The sequence below is a fragment of the Papio anubis genome, chromosome 10 (assembly GCF_008728515.1).
Source record: "Papio anubis isolate 15944 chromosome 10, Panubis1.0, whole genome shotgun sequence".
Taxonomy (NCBI): domain Eukaryota; kingdom Metazoa; phylum Chordata; class Mammalia; order Primates; family Cercopithecidae; genus Papio; species Papio anubis.
The window spans coordinates 17,935,910-17,958,947 of NC_044985.1; the positions used below are offsets into that span (position 1 = coordinate 17,935,910).

A 23,038-nucleotide genomic window follows, 5' to 3' on the forward strand; every position below is an offset into this window, starting at 1 on the left:
AGAAATGTCTGTTCATATCCTTTGCCCACTTTTTGATGGGGTTGTTTTTTTCTTGTAAATTTGTTTGAGTTCTTTGTAGGTTCTGGATATTAGCCCTTTGTCAGATGAGTAGATTGCAAAAATTTTCTCCCATTCTGTAGGTTGCCTGTTCACTCTGATGGTAGTTTCTTTTGCTGTGCAGAAGCTCTTTAGTTTAATTAGATCCCATTTGTCAATTTTAGCTTTTGCTGCCGTTGCTTTCCAAGGAGAACTACAAACCACTGCTCAGTGAAATAAAAGAGGACACAAACAAATGGAAGAACATACCATGCTCATGGATAGGAAGAATCAATATTGTGAAAATGGCCATACTGCCCAAGGTAATTTATAGATTCAATGCCATCCCCATCAAGCTACCAATGAGTTTCTTCACAGAATTGGAAAAAACTGCTTTAAAGTTCATATGGAACCAAAAAAGACCCCGCATCTCCAAGACAATCCTAAGTCAAAAGAACAAAGCTGGAGGCATCATGCTACCTGACTTCAAACTATACTACAAGGCTACCATAATCAAAACAGCATGGTACTGATACCAAAACAGAGATATAGACCAATGGAACAGAACAGAGTCCTCAGAAATAATACCACACATCTACAGCCATCTGATCTTTGACAAACCTGAGAGAAACAAGAAATGGGGAAAGGATTCCCTATTTAATAAATGGTGCTGGGAAAATTGGCTAGCCATAAGTAGAAAGCTGAAACTGGATCCTTTCCTTACTCCTTATACGAAAATTAATTCAAGATGGATTAGAGACTTAAATGTTAGACCTAATACCATAAAAATCCTAGAGGAAAACCTAGGTAGTACCATTCAGGACATAGGCATGGGCAAAGACTTCATGTATAAATATTGTTTTATAAAGAGTCCTTTTGCTTTTTTTCAGTTTGCTGTGTTATCTAAAATGTTCTCATTCTCTTGACTGACCTATGTGAAGCTTTTAAATGAAGCTGGAAGGTGTCTGGGGCTCCAGTGGTTTGTCTCATTCTTCAGGTGACAAAAGAGAAAGCCCAAAAGAAGGAAGGACTGATGTCTTCAAGTTTTGGTACCATGGTCTAGGGAAAGACTCACAGCATCTTAGGGCTACCTTAGCGCTGTTTAAGCACAATGGAACAGCTAACATAGGGGCCCCAGAAACTTCGCCAAATGGCAAATAGCTTTTAAAGACAAAAACGAAAAGATATATATATTTTAAGAGATGTATACATCTTCTGCTTTTGCTTTAAAATAGCTCTTAATCTGTGAGAGGGAAGTTGAGACTTGGCTTGTCCCTCTCTCTGTTTGCTGTCAAACCAGAGAACCCTGCCCTCCTTATCCCAGCATGGTGTTAAAAGGATCAAGTGAGATAACAAATGTGAGACACCCATCTAAAATCAGGAAATTCTTAGAGGTCTCTGTGTGGGTGTTCTCTGCAGGGATTTGCCAGAGTTCTATGTTTTTCTTCCTTGCACTCTGATCTTTGGTTTTCTACCTTATGAACTCAGCAGAACAGGAGTCAGCCCTCTCCATGAACTTGATGGCCAGCTCCTCTGAACCCCAGGCCTGACCCTCTGACCAGCGCTGGCCTTGCTGTTCCTTTGAATCCACCTCAATACTTCCTCCACAGCTGACTTCCTGGATCGTCACTCATTATGATTGTCCTGTGGACTGTCCCCTCCATATGAAGAATTATTTTAACTAATTACTTGTCTTTTAAGATCTCAAGAGGCTAGAATAGATACCATGTGATAATAAAAAATAGGCTCTTAGGCAATTTTGTTAATTTCACGTGAGGACACTAAATATTTTCTTGTGATTGAGTGATTTACCTGGGAAAGGATTTATTAAAAGGTCATTCTCCTTACACAAAAAAGGGGCGAGTTGCAAAATTATCAGGCAATTTAACTTTCTCATGTTTTATTGTCTTGAAACAGTTCTCAAATCTAGGTAGGTCTGAATTAAACAAGAAATGAGCTTTTTTGGTAGGTTGAATCTTATAGATTTATTCGCAAATAATGATTCAATACCAATTTTAAAAAGAAAGCCTAATGCTAGGTATTGTGGAGTTTATAAAGATGTTAAAAATAAAATCCAAAGCAACTACTTTTCGGGCAAAACTGTTTTTAAAAAATTAGTTTTAAAAGATTTCTCATATATATTTGACTTAATTCTCATAAAAATCTTGTGACATAGTTATTATTGCTATCACTGTTTTATACATAAGAAATCCAAGGCTCACTTTTGCAGACCTTGGATCAAAAATGCCAGAACCTCTGACTTCAAACTCTAAATCCTTCCCTTTACACAGCATGTAGACATTTGGTTTGCAGGAAATAAGTGTCTCTAAGACGATCTAATGCAAAGTGTTATTTGGTCCTTCTGGGGAGGAGCTACTTTTCACTGGAGTGATTGGAGAGGGTGTCATTAAGTTGCGATTCCACCTGGTCCCAGAGAAAGGGAGAGACTTTGGCAGCACAGGGAGAGTAAGGAAGGGGGAGTTCAGGGAGAGGGAGGGGGTAGGTGAACAGAAGCACAGAGGGGAAGGGAAGCTAAGAATTTTTAGGGAATAGCAGTTGGAGCAACTTGTGATAATGTGACGCCCCTGAATAAAATGACAACAGCAACAAAAAATTAGCAATAATTCAAAAGATGGGTTGTACAAGACCTTATTGCTGGACCAAGGGATTTAGACATCCTCCAGTGCTGAGTGGAACCCACTGTATGTGTGTTTGTGGCAGCGTGGTGGTGGTTTCAAATGAAGATGGAACGATTAAACTTGTGTTTCAGGGTACTTGGCCATGTCTTAATGCAAGACAGATCTGCAAAGAGAGGAGGTGAGAACCAAACAATTGCAGGAGAAAACTAGGAAGTTGCAGAGTGGTCCAAGAAAGAATTAACATAGCAATCATAAGAAAGGGGGAAAAAGGCAAAGATATGAGAAACACCAAAAAGTCTTGACAATTTCTAGAAGGTTGAAGATGAGAGAAGAATGGAAGTCCTACATTTCAAGCTTGAGCAAGTAGAAGATTTGTTCATGTTATAAATGATATGATATTAAAGAAGAAAAGCTTTCTGGAGCCTAGAAGTGTCTAAAGATAAAGGAAAATAAAAACAAAAATAGCTAACACATACTTGCATGCTTACTGCATACCAGGTGTTGCTAAGCCCTTTTTGTGTAATAACTCATTTAATTCTTACACCAACTTTTGGAGCTAGGTAATATGGCACCTATTTTAAAGATGGGAACACTGAAGCAAGGAACATTTAGGCAAGTTGCCCAAGGTCACACAGCTGGTAAGTGAGGGAGGGAGAGGGAGGCCAGGCCGCCTGGTCCCAGAAGTTGTGTGTGCGAGCACCACTGCTCTGCTGCTCCTCTATGATAAGCCTCGTCCGAGCATGCTGCTTGATTGTGCCCTGGAACAACCAGATGAAGATGCATAATGAGAAAGTCAAACTAAAGGTGGACGCTTAGAAGAGTAACCAAAGCTAAACCTGCATGGCTGGAGGGCATCTGTCTGGAGATGACAGCTGAATAATGGAGGATATGAGACAACCATGGGAGAGAGGGGAGAGGCAGGGAGAAGAGGTGAGAAGTGAGGAGAAAGGGAGAAAGGATGAGAAAGAAGACAGAACACAGCTTGAAGTATCCATATTTAGTGGGTGGGAAAGAGGAGGAATCAGAAAAGGGGACCAAAACATGCAGTCCACCCAGGAAGACCTCTGGGTGAGTTTCAAGTGCAACCCCAGTAGTCTGAAATGAGGAAGATCAGTTAGGCAAGGAGCTAACCAAGTAAGAACCATTGGTAAAGCTGAACTGGTGACTCCATGCCTGGTGGAAAACATACCAGGAAATGTGGGTAAAAGGTATGGCTTCATGGGAGGAACACACCACGACTTTAAACTCCATCTCTACCCACCATCACCTCACGGCCCTTCCCGCAAACAAGCAGTCAGTAGCAGGAAAAACAAATTGCCGTATACCCTAGAGCGGCTCAATATTGAAGGGAAACATTCATGTGCATATCTTATTGAGCTACATGCAGAATTCAGAGGTAAATGTCAAGGTCCTTGCACTCATGCTTTTAGTAAAATAGTCTTATGTAAACAATAAACCTGAATTTAATCTGTTCAATAACTTTATTTTTGAAGCCTTTCTCTGTCTCTTTTTTCTTTTCCCTTCCTTCCTTCCTTCCTTCCTTCCTTCCTTTTCCTCCTTTCCTTTCCTTTTTTCTTCTCTTTCTCCTTCCTTTCCCCTTCCTTTCCCTTCCTTTCCCCTTCCCTTCCCTTCCTTTCCCTTTCCCTTCCCCTTCCTTGCCCCTTCCCTTCTCCCTTCCTTTCTCCTTCCCCTTCCCCTCCACCTCTACCTTCCCCTTCTCTTTTCTTTTTCTTTACCTTTTTGTTTTCTTTCCTTTTTGTAGAGATGGGGTCTCCTTATGTTGACCAGGTCTCGAACTCTTGGGTCCAAGTGATCTTCCGACCTTGACCTCCCAAAATGCTGGGATTACAGGTGTGAGCCACTGTACCCAACCTCTTTCTTTTTCTAAAGGAGGGGAATTCGAGGCAATGAATCATCTTGCATCTCAATCTGTGGCCTTCATCAGGGTTCTCTAAAGAGTAGCCAGTCTATGTCCAGCTGGCTGACACAGGGTTCCACAAATGGTACTTCCAATAATTCTGTCCACATGCATGAGCCATTTCGCCTCTGTAGCTCTAAGCTCACTGCTGAGAGTACCCATCAGACTAAAGCAAACATGCCTATTAAGCATGTCATAAATAGGCTAGCAAGAAGCACCACACACAGCAGCAGAACAAAGCAGAACTGGGCTGATCATGTCCTAAGTCCATCCACTTAAAATTTATACTTCCACTTTATTCCTCTGAAAATATTTTGATTATGTTACCTTCTAAAATGAAAGCAAGTATAAATCTTCTGTTGGATTTATTCTCCCCTTTGTCAACCTTCTTGCCAGTCATAGGTTTGATATTATTCTGGAAAAAAAAAAAAAAGAGGGAGGCGGGGTGGTGGCCACAATTTATAAGCTTCCGGAAACTCTTTGCCACAAATCAAACCTTTGAATCATTCTGTAGCAGGAGGAAGCTCATGTATTTCATTGACATGAGAGGAAGAGCAAGCCCAGATTTAACTAATCCATGCTGTATAGAGTCACATTAAGTAATAACATTGTTTATCCTGAGCAGTCAAGAGGAAAGACTTGCTAAATCTAAAACAAAAGTAGCACATGTATGTTCTTGGTTTGGTTTTCTCAAGGTTACCCCAAATGCTGCAAATTGAACTTGGCCTAGGAGTGCATGGTTGAACATTTTTTTTCTTCTTAAAGCATTTTTCTGCTTTAAAGAAAGTCTGTTGACAAAAGAGGAATTCGAGTTTCTTCTTTATTGTTTTTAAAACAGGGTCTCACTGTTGCCCAGGCTGAATGCAGTGGCATAATCACAGCTTACTACAGCCTTGACCTTCCAGGCTCAGGTGATCCTCCTACCTCAGCTTCCTGAGTAGCTGGGACTACAGCTGCATGCCACCACACTGGGCTAATTTTTGTATTTGTTCTATGGATGAGGTCTCACCATGTTGCCCAGGCTGGTCTCGAACTCCTAGGCTCCAGCGATCCACCCACCTTATATGCTTCTTAATCTCTGTAGCCATCTTTCTCCTTTCTATAAAATACCATAGACAAGATGCTGTGTTTATACAGACATATGCACCATGGACACATGAATGAGAAAGGATGTTCTTATCGATGTTTTTTCCACATAGATTTAATTCTCCTTGCACTTCCAAGCTTTTTGTATATTCCTCCATAATGGCACTTATCATATTGCATAAAATAATTTCTCTCCTACACCAATTGGGAGTACAAGATCAAGGGTAGTTTTAGATGCACTTTATATTCCTGTTGCCTATTGCAGAGTAGCTGCTCAATAAGTCTTTGTTGGCTCAAGGAATGAATAAATGAAAGAATGTTTCCCTAACCTGCTATTAACTCTCATGTTATATATATTAGAAACTGAATTTTTGGCCCTAGTTCTTAGTCCTTTTTCCTTCACTTTTAGCAAAAAGATTTAGAGTTCTTGTACCTTGGGTGAAAGTAGCTGAAACGAATATATTTTATAGTCAGAATATTTCAAGAAATTTTATAAAAGAGTAATAGAAAATAATCAAAACAGGTGAATAGCGTATTATAGACAACAGGGAATACATGTTCTCCCTAAAATGGGAATACTAAAACCAGATATCTCTGAAATTCGAAATAGTTGGACTTTTGGGTCCTTTTCAACCTTGAGAATTCTTTGAACAAGGAAATACAGAGGTTTCCCCTAAGGCGTGGCAGTTCCTTTTAATGATATGACTCTTCAACTTTCAAAATGCTCTGTCTTCAAGATCTATAGGCCAATCTGAAATGGATTTTATGTCAAGGTTGCGATCATAGATTGTATCATCTTGACTTTACCACCTTTTCTCTCTTATGTGCTGCATTGATTTGAACTATAAAGGAAGGTTAAAATATATAATTAACATTATTATGCCTCATCCAAATCTCACAGAGTTTCCAGCTTTTTTTTTTTTTTCAAAGGGGATTTTAAAACTTGAAGGCATAAGAACTTGGTTGCATAGCACAATTTCTGTGGGTTGAAGTGCCTTGACGACTCCCTGTCAAATGTCTGTGCATCTCTATGTTTAAGCACCTCAAGTACCAGGGGACTCACCATCTCCCAGGCAGTTCATGATCTGTGCACAAAGCCTTGTTGCAAGGTAGCAAAGATGTACCTACCAGAAATATTTACTGATTTTCCCATATTTGTCTACTTGAGGCAATACAGGCCAAGTTGAATTTCTCTTCTCAACACACACACACACACACACACACACACACACACACACACACACAGCCATCTAAAGGTTTAAAAGAAAGCTTATTTGTTCAGTCTGTGCTGCCCATCTGTTCTCCAGGCTAATCTTCCCTGTTCTGTTATCCATCCCTCAGGTAATGTCAACTTGAGTCATTTTATTCTCCCAGCAATTCCTCTCTGGGTATATTCCAATATATCCATCAAGTGCCTTTTCATATGTGGTAACCTTTCCTGAACACAGTTGTTTTCAGCATATGTTGACCAGTCCAATGCAGAGGAAGAGGATGACCTCCATCATTCCATTAACGCAGCCTATGGTAACATTACCTTTTTGAAAGTCATTCATATTGAGATTGCTATTGACCATTTAGATGTGTACTGTTAATAAGCTTATAGCCCTCTGATGATTTAACATACAGTTGATTTTGAAACAATGACAGAATTTACATTTATTTCTTTTAAATCATTTAAAAATATATATTTAGCAACTTTCATTGGGTGAAACATTTTCAATTTAACCACACACTATTCTTAAAGGGGATATACATGGTTCTATTCTCTTTATTCATACTATCGACCACAAGCGGGCAAGCTCAGGCTATTCCAAAGAGAGCATATACTGTGCCACAAAAACCTTCTGGTTGACATCAATCTTCCTTTGGGGACAACAATTCGACGAAGATCTAATTCACCATATGGTATTAGTATCCAGACTACAGTTCTCCACCTTTGCCACCAGGGTAAATGAGAAACCTTATAAAAGGTTTTCATAGGCTAAAGACCTAAAAGAATATTTTACCAAAAATCAAGGCAGAGAAAAATATATTATTTCATTGCTCAAGCTGTGTGAATTGGGTTAGAGCCCCCAAACACCCAAAATTTATGCCCATCTGGAAGCTGTGAATGTGACCTTATTTGGAAATAGGGTCTTTGTAGCTGTAATCAAGGTAGGGTGAAGTCATCCTGGATTACAGTTGGTTCTAATCCAATAAGAGTTTTGTATACAGACATAGACTCAGAGAGAAGATGGCCCAGTAACATGAAATGGCCAAGATTTAGCCAGAGCCCTAATGAGACACTTAAGAGGGACCCAGAAGCCATTCTTTACTCTGATCTTACGGTCACAGATCTAAACTTCCTTTCCATCAGCAGCACTCACTAAATGCAAAGCAAGTTCTTGGGGAACCCTCCTCAAACTTACCTTTCTCTGCATTTCACACTGCAAATAATTGATGGCCAAAGTTTCAGTGAGGTGGGTCAGGACCAGTTCATGTGCACGTATCAGAAAGCATATGCCCCAGTGGAACATGAGTATCCTTTTCAGTAATCAACTTCATCCATGAACGTCAAGTCATTTTCTGCTGAAAAGTGAGTTGTGAAATCTTGTCTGTCTTCTAACAGATCTTTTCCCTGGTATGCCACACATGGCCATGCAACAATCACTCTAACACACAGAACGTTTTTATCTGTTCCACCAAGGTAACCTATCAACTTCACTAAGAACAGATGACTTTCATGTGACTTTTGAGCTGAACCTCCCCTTCCCATTGCAGGGCAGAGAGCATGACTATATCAGTGTCTATCAACCAAGTGACTTGCATTCAGGGTGCTAATTGATGCCAGCAACCCCACAATCTCAGAGAGCCTGGCCTGAAAGTGAACTATGATTTTGGCTCCTTCTGGGCTAAAACATCTATATGACTTGCAAATGGATACTTGATGAATGGCACCATGGAGGATGTCTCTTCAACCCAAAGGAGTGATGGGAACTTCAAACATTTCCCTGCTAAAAAAATAATTGTGTGTAGTCTTCCCTCAAGCACAATCACACACACACATACTGAGTAATGGGGGTTATATGTGCACTGCACAATAAAATTTAGAGGAGGAGAAACTTCATAGGGAAGAAAGAATTCCAGTTAGCAGTCTTTAGGACAGGTGATCTACCAAATGAGTCCCCTGAAACAGCTTACCAGCTCACTCCACTATAATAGTATTTCAATTACCTGAGACCTGGAAGAAAACAATCAACTGACCAAAAATAATAATGCTTGGCCCCAAACACCATGTCAAATGCAACCTCCTCTCCTTGAGAGAAATGTTTCCCATATCTGCAATTGCAGAACACACTGAAGGGCATCCCTGCTCCAAAGACAAGGGAGCATTTGAAGAACCAAAGCCTTAAATGCAGCCAACTAGGAGAGGCTCTTTGCTTGGGAAAGCAACAAGCAGTTGTGCAGGCAGTGCATATGAATGGGATTATGGGATCAGGGGAAGCCCTGATTAAATGGAGTATGTGCCCAAGAAGGAAATCCACTGATGGAGGATAATCCATATGCTATAAATTTAGACCTATGGCTGATAATATGGAATGGAGAAATTGTCACCAAACCTCACTATAAAATTTCATTTGTAACTATGCTTCTAAGTGGTGCAGATGTAGGAAGGAGGAAGTAGGGAAGAGGCAGGTGATACATTCCCTGTCTGGACACAATCTCCTCAAATGACATCTGTTTAACCATTTCAAAAATGTAAGATGTTGACATGACAGAAAGGCTATCAGAAGAAACAGTGTGAAATCAATCCTTAAATCCATTCAGAACAAGACTGACACATCAGGAGTTAGACTGTGAAACACATAGAAAAGACAATCAAAGCGGGACATGTTTTTACACGCCCTCCCATGATGTCTCAGACCCAAGCCCTGCCTTGGGGAGCCATGTGTGGCATCTTTCCCTGGTGTTAGAAGTTGCTACTTTTCACCATACCCAAATTTATATAATGTATTTATATTATTAGATAGCGAGCAACTTGAGGGATCCTCTTTCCTTCTTTTTCTCTCTCCTGTTATTAGTATTGCTACACAAATAAATTCATTGTTGAATAAGTGAATCTATATACAAAGCAGTAGGGCTCTCAATTCTCCAAATAAGGCATCCAGTAATCAAGTCAAAAATCTTCAATTTTACAGAAAACAATAGAACTTGAAGTGTTTTCTTGTTTTTATCACATCATCCTAAGGGAAGAGCCATTAGTTAAAATTAAACAATGTCTGATGATTTTGCCCAGTCATCAGATCACCTCAATCAGAAAATATGTAACTAGAAAATCCTGAAAGCAAAAATTATCAAAATACATTCATCATTTGTCCATTTCAAGATACTTATAGAACCACTGAATAAAGAACCCTAGAATCCTCCATCTCCTTAATGCAACCAATAGTTTTAGACTGAACTGCAATAATTCCAATGGACAAAAATCTCACCCACTTAAAATAATCTGCTAAAAATATTGTGCATAGCATTGACCAAATAACTTCAATTCTAATAACAATTCCTAAGGCATTACTAATAGATGTGGGCAAATCCTTGTGAACAAAGATGTTCACTGCATTTCTATTTATAATAGAAAATAAAGAAAGAGAAAGAAAACACAGTTGGAAATTGACAAAATAAGAGTTATTCATTCAGTGGAACATGATGTAGCCAGTAAAAATATATTTATTCAAATTGTGTAATTCCATTGGAAAACACTAATAAGGTAGTATTCATAAAACAGAAAAATGAAAGGTTATATACCCAATGTACTCTCTAAAGAATGGAAGGAAGAAAGGAAGGAAGGACAAAATATTTTCTTTTTTTTTAAACTTTTCTGGATATGTTTATAATGAACAAGTACTATTATAGTAATCAGAAACATTAATGATACATTTGCAAAAAATAAAGTTGAAAATGAGAAAGAATTACAGGAGAAAGGGTCCAGTTTTGAGACCCACCCCCCGCCAAATCACTACCATACTTGTCACTTGCATGTTACAATTCATCATGTATTTCTAATTTACTTTAATAATTATCTGCAAAACAGCAATGGTTTTCTGTTAGGTTGCTTTTATGTCAGTTTGCAGATCAGTAAAAGGGACAGTATGTGTTCATTTTTAGTACGGCTAAAAACTAGCAAACTGGGTGCCTATAATAAGAAACTAAGAAATTAAGCTTATAAGCTCTAAAATGTTCTTCTAAGTAGCTTTTAAACAGAGAACTTGGCTTTTAGAGGGCAGCATATGTACAATGGATAATATAATTTAAATAGAATTGGCTACTCAGAATGTGATTACCGTCTATAAAGCACTGGTGACTTACTTTGAAATAAGTATTTGGTATAGAATTCTACTTCAACATACTGAGGATGTTGATAAATACTGTGTGTGTTACCTGAATGAGGTCATCAGGGACAAGATTCAGAAAACGGAGAAACACATTAGAAACCTTTAACAGTCTCTAAGTGCCTTTGAGATGGGTATCTCATTAATATTCATATCAAACCATGTAATATTTATTAAACATTCATTTGTGTCAACATTTGGTATCGACATCACAGATCAAACAACACACTTGTAAACCTAAGGTCTTCTCTGCCTAAGAAAGAAGTATTCTCAGCATTTCCAATTTCAGCTTCTGTAGTCTTTGGAGTGCTTTTGACATGGCTGAGATTTTAAAAATAATCATGCCTATCACACAAATGAAGCCCAGTCAAATATAAACATTACTTTCTTAGATGGTTCAACATTTCAAGGCTGTCCGGATAAACAGGTTGTACAGACCTACACACTTTCAGGGATTTTGTTTTCTCTCTGACTTAAAAATATTAGGTCAAAATATCTTACCTACAATTATGAAGACTATTTGCAGAATCCAAGATATTTGTTAGGGTCATTAAACAACAAAAAAGGAAAATAATTGGAATGTGACCTATCACAAAACATCTGGGGAGGTCGTTATCAACTTTCATGCAAAGGGTCTGATTTGAGAAAATACATCGGCATGATATACTCAACTTGGAATGTTTTATTTTCAGTTCGGTTGAAAACATTTTTTAATAGAGTAGATTCCTTCAGATTATAAAGGCAATAAAGTTGCCCCTTCGAATGGATAGAAAGGCCAAATGGTAATTTTCAAATGGTCCCTTCTAAAGGAGTTCAAAGAGAAAAGTGTAAATATAGTTTCTCTGAGAAATATGACCGATAAGAAGATATTTGTATCTATTGAACGACACAGGGTCAGGAGACTGACGATACTTAGAACAATCAAAGGAGTTACTGAGTCCGTGAAAACAATCCCAGATCCATAGACTGACTGCACCTTTAAAGATAAAACGGTGGTTATTTGACAAGCAAGACATTTTGCAGATTAAAGCAATCCAACTCTATGTTTCAGTTTTCAAAAAATATTTCGTGTTGACTTGTATCTGGGTCTTTGTTAAAATGCTAGATGAAACACAGTTTTCTACCTTTTGTAGCCACAAAATGTCCATCCAGCCTGATTTGTTTAAAGCAATACCAAAAAGAACAGGATATTGTTTACAGAGATAGTCAAAGACAAAAGCCTCCACAATTTTTCTTGGCATGATTATAATATCTCAAAGTCTTGACAGCTATTTTTTGTAAAGTCAAAAATGATACATCTCGATGAAGCTTATGCCCATTGCATCCCTTTCAAAGTTTAAGGTCAGCTATTTGGTATGCCTTTATGAATGATAAAATTACGACTTTCCTCCCTTCTAGGCCGTGTTGCAACCAAGTGGCTTCAGTCATTTCATGGGACAGATTTTCCAATGTCTTTATTATTACTCTGCATTCACCACCTCACTCTTTTACCACTGGGCTATCTATCTATCTATCTATCTATCTATCTATCTATCTATCATCCATTGTTCAGCATGCTGTACCCAATAGAATCATCATATTTAGAGTGGTCTATAAGATGATCATTCTCCATTGGGTCCAATTTACAATCTGTTTCTCCCTTTTTTCTTTAATATGTTTTTCTGCTCATTCAAATTCTGATCAGAAGCTAAGACATTTTCATATCCAAATGCTCTTCCCATCATTTTTAATACCATCACCATATATTAAAAACAGAAGACAATATGAAAGGAAAGCAATAAAAGACCCTCACTGAAAAAGTCCTTGCACTTTGAAAACCAAACTTAATTTTTTTATGCAGGAAAACAGAACTTAAATCTCTTTTTTATATTTGAAATCCCGACAATCAAATAGCTGCGACATGAAGACTTCACAAGCATTAAGTCTTGTATCATCCATGGTTAGATGTAAATACATCCACCATAAAAATCAGTCTAGGCAAAAACACACTGCAACTTAGTTTTCTAAATCACAGGAGCTGAGAAGCAGCTGAACTTCACTAAATCAGACAGTACCAAAATGGATAAATATCCAGGCTCTGTATCTTTTGTGATGGTGTGCCATATCTTGTTAGATTCGCTGCACATTTGTTGTTTTATGAGCAATGATATTATCACATTATGATTTCAGGGGATAATCCACAACAAGCATAAATTAAGGATGGACCTGTAGCAAACATTGGGAGTTCCTTGCTAAATTTTCATTATTCCTTTTATTCTTCACTAGTAAAACCGCTATATTGCAGCAGTAGCAATCTACCCAGCTATAAGAGAACACGTCCCAGGCCCCCATGTGGAAAGGAGTAGCAATTATGATGTAAGTAGGAGGCACTGATTGCCATCGTGTGGGCTTTCAGGAAAATTCTCTAAAGGTGCCTGACTTGGCAGGTGCCCTTTTGCCCTTCCCGCTCCGCCTTCTTGCTGCCTGCACTCCCCATCAGTCATATTGTGACCTGAAGTGACCTTGAGAGCAGAAGCCATGTGATGAGAATGATGGGAGAGGCTCCTGATGACATCAAGGAGTCATCCATATCAGCTGTAATTCGCCTTCTGCTGCAGTTCATGTTACATGGGAGAAAGATAAATCCTTTTTTGTATGTCACGATATTTTAGTGCCTTACTTGCAGGTGTACACAACTCCTAGTTGATGAAATAACTTCATTATTTAGTGAATTTGAAGGAGGCTGCTGGCCTCAAATCAGTAATACATTAGTCTTAAATTACTTTTCCATTAGTAACAATTAGTTGGAAAAGCAAACACAATTTCTTTTCAATTGGCCTTTCGTGTTTAACAGAAGTGCATATTTCTCAGATACTTGGCCAAAGGAAAGTAAAATTTACCAGCCCAAGTAGTGTCAGACCCACAAATTGAACCACCTTTCTCTCAGCAGCTACACAGCTGCTTATGAACGTTATCAGGATGGCTGGAAACGTCGCAGGTCCAACAAGATCTTTGTATTTCCATTTCTGCACTGTCCAACCAATGTCTTTCGTTAACTACTCCACAGCTCTGAGCTTCATCTCTAATGTGCAGCATTCATACCAAAGAGGCCCCACGTAGGTGCTTAAGTCAGGACAAGGATGCATCGTATTTCATACAAAAAGGGGACTTGAGAGGTATGTGATGAAGACAAAGATTCCATCTGACAAACTGATTCCCACGTGGCCGGCCTGGAGACAGGGGAAATTGGATTAAATAGTTTCTGATGGCTTTATCCAGGCTAAGATTTCAATGATCTTTATAAACCTCCATTAATCATGTAATCATCTTTCCATTTTGGAACTGAATTTATAGCATTTTAAGATAATGGCTTCTAGTGTCAGCTAAAATATGACCTCAAAGAGTCACTCCTTCCCTTGGTGAGATAACAAATCCTGCCACTGAGAACTCTTTCTCATTTGATGTGAAGAGAAAGATGCCTACAGAAACACACCTACACCATTTCTAAGACAGAATGGCAATGCAGCCTTAATCTGCATATTTCAAAATAGGATGCTTTTAAAAGATTTTACAGCTGGCTCAAGGATGAGTGTAAAATATTTAAGATGGGAAGAGAAATTTTAAAGTAATTATTTTTAGAGAGTCTGAAGGAACAAAATCTTACGGAAATGGTTTCATTCAGAACAATCAGTAATACAGATCAAAATTAACACTCATGAGTTGCCAAGTAAGGAGAGGTGCAAGGCAACTCAAATAGCATTCGTCTGTGTAGTTTGAAAAAAGGAAATCCATTCTTAAAGGGCCAGTTTTTTTCCCTCTCCCCTTTTTTAGAATTAGTGAGTATGGTGCTGGCAAAATTGGCTAGCCATAAGTAGAAAGCTGAAACTGGATCCTTTCCTTACTCCTTATACGAAAATTAATTCAAGATGGATTAGAGACTTAAATGTTAGACCTAATACCATAAAAACCCTAGAAGAAAACTTAGGTAATACCATTCAGGACATAGTCATGGGCAAGACTTCATGTCTAAAGCACCAAAAGCAATGGCAACAAAAGCCAAAATTGACAAATGGGATCTAATTAAACTAAAGAGCTTCTGCACAGCAAAAGAAACTACCATCAGAGTGAACAGGCAACCTACAGAATGGGAGAACATTTTTGCAATCTACTCGTCTGACAAAGGGCTAATATCCAGAACCTACAAAGAACTCAATCAAATTTACAAGAAAAAAACAAACAACCCCATCAAAAAGTGGGCAAAGGATATGAACAGACATTTCTCAAAAGAAGACATTCATACAGCCAACAGACACATGAAAAAATGCTCATCACCACTGGCCATCAGAGAAATGCAAATCAAAGCCACAATGAGATACCACTTCACACCAGTTAGAATGGCAATCATTAAAAAGTCAAGAAACAACAGGTGCTGGAGTGGATGTGGAGAAATAAGAACACTTTTACACTGTTGGTGGGATTGTAAACTAGTTCAACCATTGTGGAAAACAGTATGGCTATTCCTCAAGGATCGAGAACTAGAAATACCATTTGACCCAGCCATCCCATTACTGGGTATATACCCAGAGGATTATAAATCACACTGCTATAAAGACACATGCACACGTATGTTTATTGCAGCACTATTCATAATAGCAAAGACTTGGAATCAACCCAAATGTCCATCAGTGACAGACTGGATTAAGAAAATGTGGCACATATACACCATGGAATACTATGCAGCCATAAAAAAGGATGAGTTTGTGTCCTTTGTAGGGACATGGATGCAGCTGGAAACCATCATTCTCAGCAAACTATCACAAGAACAGAAAACCAAACACCGCATGTTCTCACTCATAGGTGGGAATTGAACAATGAGATCACTTGGACTCTGGAAGGGGAACATCACACACCGGGGCCTATTGTGGGGAGGAGGGAGGGGGGAAGGATGGCATTGGGAGTTATACCTGATGTAAATGATGAGTTGATGGGTGCTGACGAGTTGATGGGTATAGCACATCAACATGGCACAAGTATACATATGTAACAAACCTGCACGTTGTGCACATGTACCCTAGAACTTAAAGTATAATAATAATAATAAAAAAGAATTAGTGAGTAAATCCAAATTCATTTTCTAAGTTTTTCATGCTATACATAATAATTGGTTATGCAAATAAAATGGAACACCTTACAGTTTCCTAACAATTCTGTTAAGGACAAAAGTTAAACATGATTTTCTCCTCTTGTCTCTGTTTAAATTAGTGTGTGAGTGTGTATGCCCTTTCCCACCACTTTCTATGATTCAGCCTTGATGATAGGTCTCTGTTCCCTTACATTGCAGCCAGTAAATCTGTTATGAGCTTGGCTGCCACGTGCAACCACGCCTGGAGGCAATGTTAAAAATTCTGAGATCCATGAACATCAGCAAAGTTTCTGTTCAGTTTAAGCTGGACAAACAGAGTGAAAGACAAACTTTACTGAGTTTGGAATGGGCCCATCCATTGTCACTGGACTAGGTACTGACAGGCTACCAGCTAGAGTCACATTTATTGGATTAGCGAAAATCTACTAGCTGTCGGAGGAGAGAATACGGCGCTAATATTAATCATGGAGAGCACAGGAAGATGAAACTCTTTCAACAATGAAAGCAACGCTCCTTTCTACCATGAAAGTTTTCATCCCTCTTCCTCATCTCAATTTCAAAAAGCCATATCCTAAGCATCAAGTGTAATTTAAAAACATGAGCAACATTATGTGTTGGGCATCTAGATGTTTCAGATGTGCAGAGCTGGTGAAAACTTGAAGGGCCTTGTAACATCCTGGCTGCTGTCCAACCAAAACAGATGAAGTATGGAGTGAGAGATTATTTCCTATCCCCACGCTGCACACCTACCTTCTAAGTCCACAAAGTGACACTGAGTCCTTCAGATTCTGAGTGTCACCTTTAATAAACCTACCACAGGGGAAAAGTGAGCCCCCAAGAAAGGAAATGAAATGTTTTTATTGTTGTTACATACACCTCCAGAAAAGTTATGGATACATTTTCCTGGATATTAACAGGACTGCAAGAGGAGGATCTGGGTGGCAGGAGGGGGATGAAGAGGAGGCTGATAAGGACTCTCGGGATTTGGGAACACAGGCACAAGCCACAGTCTGTTTAAATGGTTAGGTTATCAATGTTGTCAAATTGGGATGTCAAAATTATGAACTGGTCTAGGGAGAATTTCATCTGCATGTAGACAGATCTCATTAGAACATCCTTAAAATGTTTTTCTACAACTGAAGCAAATCTTGCCTAAGAAAGAGTTGAATCACTGCCTGACTTGGGAAATCTAAATATGCAGCTCATCCATCTTTGGCTAACGATGGACCGTCCTCGGCTTTACCTGAACTCTTTGCAGGTCTGTGTGCTTTTCTCTCTGATGCTAAGTTCATGGCAAGGAGAACTAACACAAAGCCTTGGTCAATAGTTGTAGCATTTGGCATCTGGCTGAGGAAGGATTTTCTCAGCATTTTCCCACACAAAGCCAAATTCCATCTATGTTTTGTACAATTCTCCCAAATTGATAGAGATGGCGTCTCACTTTGTTGCTCAGGCTCGTCTGGAATGGCCGGCCTCAAGTGATCCTCCTGCCTCTTCCAAAATGCCAAGATTACAGGTGTGAGCCACCACATTTCCCCCAGATTGAGAGGTGAGCCTCAGCGAAGTCCAAGACTTCATGGGCTAACAATTTCTCTTGGGCTTATATGAGTGTAAGATTCTTCTAGGGCTCCTCTGGGGCCTACTAGAGGAGGCTTATTTAGTCCAGGCCTTCCTTTCACCCATAGTCCCAAAGGTAGACATCTGATGTTATCTCCAAGTGAAATCATACCCATGTATAAAGAAATATACTATAATAATTGAAAGAATACCATGAAAAGGACTTAACTTTAGTTATTAAATGAAAATGCTTAAAATGTGTCTAGACACATTTTAATATACTGGAATCCTCAAAAAGTGGAATGGCCTGGATTCTGTTGACCTGATAAAGGCCTATTGAGGAATCCTAATCATTACAGACAGTTTCTATGTGAATCATGAAAATGTGTTTAACTCATGGTCACACAACACATGGGTAATTAACAAATATGTAATGAGTCTATAACTTCCTGCGCAGGCAGAGGAAGCACACACTTTCATTAGGAAGCACTTTTACATGAACTATTACTTAAATGTGTGTAGGTCCATGCAGAATGAAATGTTCCTACTTTAAATATCAAGTTCAGTGCTATATCTGTTTGATATTTAAAACATTGATAAGCACATTTTCAAAAGATGTGGAAAAAGAGAAATATAAAACTCACATCAGTTCATTTTTCCTTTACTAGTAATTAGCAGATAGAAAAAAAGGTGCTATTTGTGACTAATGCTTAGTTTTATGATTTTAAATTATACTCTGTCTCCATTGGATGCATAAATAAGAGCCCTGTAACTACATTTTCCTTTTTCTACCCTTCCAACACTAACAAGGAAATTAGCTCACACATATTCACCACCCAATATGGTTTTGTTCCTAGTTATATACTTTGACATTCAGCAAAAAGTTCTAAATTGCTCACTTACTGAGCTGAATCACATAGAGGGCTGAAATTCATCCACTAATGAATTATTGTATTGCCTGAGGTCTGCTTACAGCTACCTGATTTTAGAATTAATGGCAGAATAAATCTTAAGAGGAAGGCCAATATATGTTAATTTTATGCATATTACCTATTTGAGCAATATATTCTAATACGAGTTTGGCTGTAAATATCTTATTACTACTAAGTATCAAAAGGAGTTCAGAAATATTCACCAATATACTTCATATCGCAACTTTAAATAAAATTAAAATTTAATCTACACTTCTGAGAATAGAATAATTGTCGCTCATTTATTAGAATAACACTCACGAGTAGACTCATATAATGCTCATAAAACCATGAAAGAATAGCCATTGAACATTTAACTAGAATTGTCAGGTAAAAACTATAGACTGTAACTTAAAATAATTCTATTTTCTTCCTTTAACCACAGAAATAGCACCCAAATCAATTAGAGACAGCTAAGAAATTTAATCTTGAGGAAAAATAAGATTTTTATTAAGGAGGGGAAAATCCTATCTTTTTCTTTTTTGTATTTAGACTATTTCCTTTACAAAATAGCTAAAAACAACATTACAATTAAAATGTCACAGGTAAGCCAAAATATAGAATTTGTAACATTTAAGCTAAGTAAAAGCATTACTTATAGTTTTCAGAGAAAAACAGTCTATCTTTTGATACAATACAAAGAAGAATCTATTAAAATGATTTTTCTAAATTGGGTTTGGAAGAGAATGGGCTTAAGTAACTTTTCCGTTGGTTGCTAGGAGAGCTAAATGATGTTCTTTCTGAACAAGCAACACAAAGCGTTACATTTTACTGCAGTCAAAGGGAAATGGGATGGGGCAGGTGAATAGAGAGGGGCGGGAAAGGACAGCAGGTCTCAGGCAATCTTCATGCTGTGCCCATTGGGGGAAGGAGCTCCAAATAGAAACATTATTTATCTTTGAGAGGTAAAGTCATGGATAACTTTTTCCATTCATTTTTCTGTTGTATTTTATGAGTTATATAAGTTAAACGAAGATTTTTTTTTCTAGAAGTTCTCTATGATTATTTTTCAAATCTCCTTGAGCAAAACTTCTTAATAGTTTACTGGGTTTTGCTTCCATTTTCAAGTTTCTCTATTATTTTTCTAACTGCTATGTATTAGGGTAAACCTAGAGCTTCAATAATTAGAAGCAGAGATTGAATGATCTAAGGTATGTATCTCTCTCACCTGGTCTCAGTGTGGATAGTCTAGATCAGTGGGGCAGATCTCATTTCTGTGCCCATTCAGAGTTCCAGGTCCCATCCAAGCAATTGCTCCACCATCCCCTAGGACACGGTCAACATGTGTGTGGTTAAAGCTCGGTCGATGCCCACCTGGGCTCCAGCCAAGTGTGAAAGGACAAGAGGGTGCATTGACACATCACTTCTACTTCCACTCTATGTGTGAGATCCTGATGACACAGCCTCGACTGATTGCAGAGGGAACTGAGAAACGTGATCAAGCTAGACAGTCATCCATCCTACATACGACTACTACTACTACTACTGTGGAGTAGGTTAAAATGGACTTTATGGGTAGCTACCCATCACAACATGAAACATGAAGATTTCATAGTATATGCCTAATATTTCCAATGTCAAAGTCTCTGCAGGTCTGACTTTGCTGTCTATTTCTTCTGCTTTTCACTTACAGTGTCATGTTTCCCTTTGTGTTTGAGGATTTTTGACCATGAGTTCATGTTTATGTTCTATGGGAATATATGGTTATGTTCTATGGGAAAATAATTTTGCAGGAATGTTTTGAAGTCTGGGTTAAAGTTGCATTATTTCACAGAGGGAATGTATTTGCTTTTGCCTACCAGCTCTAAATAATTTTAAAAATGTATTTGCTTAAGTTCTGGTTGGGCCTTATAGGCAAGTTTCCTTGTTGATATCTTCGAGGCAGTACACTCAATTCCAGCTCTCATCATTCTGAGACTGCATCCCTTTTGGGTCTCACCCTCAGTGGGCTCCCATCTCTAGCTGCAGGTCAAATCACACGATAAGGTTGTCAGAGTGGAGCCATAATGGATGGGCAGATGTCTTGGTGCCCGCTTCCTTTCTAAATTCCTGTTATTACTAAATCTTGGCTTCCACAGACTCCTTGTTTTTGTGCCGGCTTTGCAAGGCATTTGAAATTATGGGTTTTTTAAACTGTGGGTGTTTGTTTTATATTTTTAACCAGTATTTTATTTTTCTTATGGGAAAGACTGGAATTTCTGGTCCAATATAACATCAGAAATGGAAATTCCAAATATAATTTTATATGACAATCATGACCATGATTTTAGAGAGATCATCACAAATAGATGAGAACTAGCGACACAAGCCTAGAGTTTTACTCCCGAGTCTTATGTGTTATGTAATCATATCCAGAACTTGGATTTCTTCATCTGTAAAATGGGGAGAATAATAACCACGTTACCCATCTCAGTAGGTTATGATGATGACAGAACAAGGAACTTTGCAAATTCTTAAACAATATTGCCAGTTGGAATTGAGACTGAGAACATCACAAGCCACAAGCATAAGAGCATGAATATGTCAATAGGCAACAGACATGTTACAATGCAATGATTTACAAAGCCATTTTCTGATATCTTCCACAGGCCCTACTCCTGCTGAGCGGTCCCTCTCGTTATTGGTTTCACCTGTGAAACAGTTCACTGCCACTGCTGACTTCACCGAATATCTTCTTTGTACTTCCATCTGCGTTTTATGTGAACTCTGGCGCGATTAGTTGCTAGTGTCAACATTGGTGCACAGTCTAGGAACGTTTATTGCTCCCCTGCTTGGCTTAATGTCTCTGACTTGGTACCATAGTATTATTAATAGTCACAGGGTACAATAAAAGAAAATTAAGTGTTTATTTTGTTTAGGCTTTAACCACTTTACCTACAGCCTTTTTCCATTACATTTGCACATAGATGAGCATACGCCACATTTTTTTAGATGCAAATCAGGTTTTAACTTTGCTAATCATATAGTTTCCTTTCTGGTAGTCTTCCAGGCTGGTTTCAGTGGACTCCAGATGCACGCATATTGTAGCAAATGAAGAAATGGCCATGTGGTAGATGTTTGCCCTTTTGTGATTCACAAATCGTGTTTTGGCAGAAAAACTATATTTTTAAATCCAGTGTTACTCTGAACATTCCTTTTCAATTCCAGGAGCACATCTTTAAGTTGCAGGCTGAAGTTCGTTGTTCAATTCCAGATTATTTTCTAGCAAATAGTTGGGAACAACTGCCATGGAATATGTAATCGTTGAAGGCATGAGAACCACTTGAAATCAAAGTTACTAGAACCAAGTTTTAGCATTAAAGCGCCCCCATTTCTCAGCACGAGAAGCCCAAAGCCCTGAGATACTTAAGTGGGCATCCAAGGCCAATGCAGTGAGTTTATTCCCTGATTCCTACTTTGTCTACCACCTCCTAGGCAATGTTCTTCCAAATGAAGTGTTTGCTTTGCCTTGAAAAGACAAATTAATATTTTACATGGCAAGAACTCTTTATTCCTTGGTGGGATATTTCCAACTTGATTTATATGATGGTGTTTAAATGCTTAAAAGCTTTTGTAAGGCAGGGTTTCAATCGATTAAAGAATTTAGTTTCCCTTGAGGTTCTTGCATCAGATATTATCTCAGAAGGCCTACTTCCTAAGATTTATAATCCAATCTCTTCCTCATGTTAACCATACATCCCACTGGAACAAGGTTGGGGATTTTAGCCCAGCATCATCATGTGGAGTGACTGCAAACAGCACGGTGGAGCCTGCATGCCCCAACTTTCTACCAGTGGACTCTGGCTGTACGAGACTTCAGTTTGCTTGCTCACCTAGCAATATACATGAGTCCTCTGGGCTTCTGGGAATATCTCACAGGTTCAAAAAAAAAAAAAAAATAGATGATTTTGAACAGAAAGACAGAAACACAGTATTCCAAGCTAATCTGGAATACATGAGTCCTTCTTCATTAAGTCAAAAACTTCTGCCTTTTCGCTTAAAGGAAGTGAACGTGACATATCTGAGTTGACCTATCTTTGACATATCTGAATCTCCAACTCCTTGAGGATGGAAATGCACCTATCATAGTACCTAGGTACATAAATGTTCAGCAAACATTTGTTGAGTGAATAAATAAAATAAATGAATGTGCAAATAAATTAATGAGGAGTAGCCTGAGATGTGGGAAGAAGGAAGGGAGGAGGTGAAAACCTGGATGCCCCCTTGTCACTGCCTTCAGCTCTGTCTGGACTGAGACTTCAACTTAAGAAGAGACCTTGGAAGTCGGACACTCCTCATCACTTGCCAACGTGGCGTGGGGTTCTTGGTGAAGCTTGATGTTTCCATCTGTAACATGGGGC

General features: G+C 38.5%; 1 protein-coding gene across 2 annotated transcripts in view; it reads right to left on the reverse strand.

The window, feature by feature from the left end:
- The window catches only part of NCKAP5 (NCK associated protein 5), a 914,274-nt gene that overhangs the window by 797,466 nt on the left and 93,770 nt on the right, over positions 1 to 23,038 (reverse strand). The window lies entirely within an intron of this gene.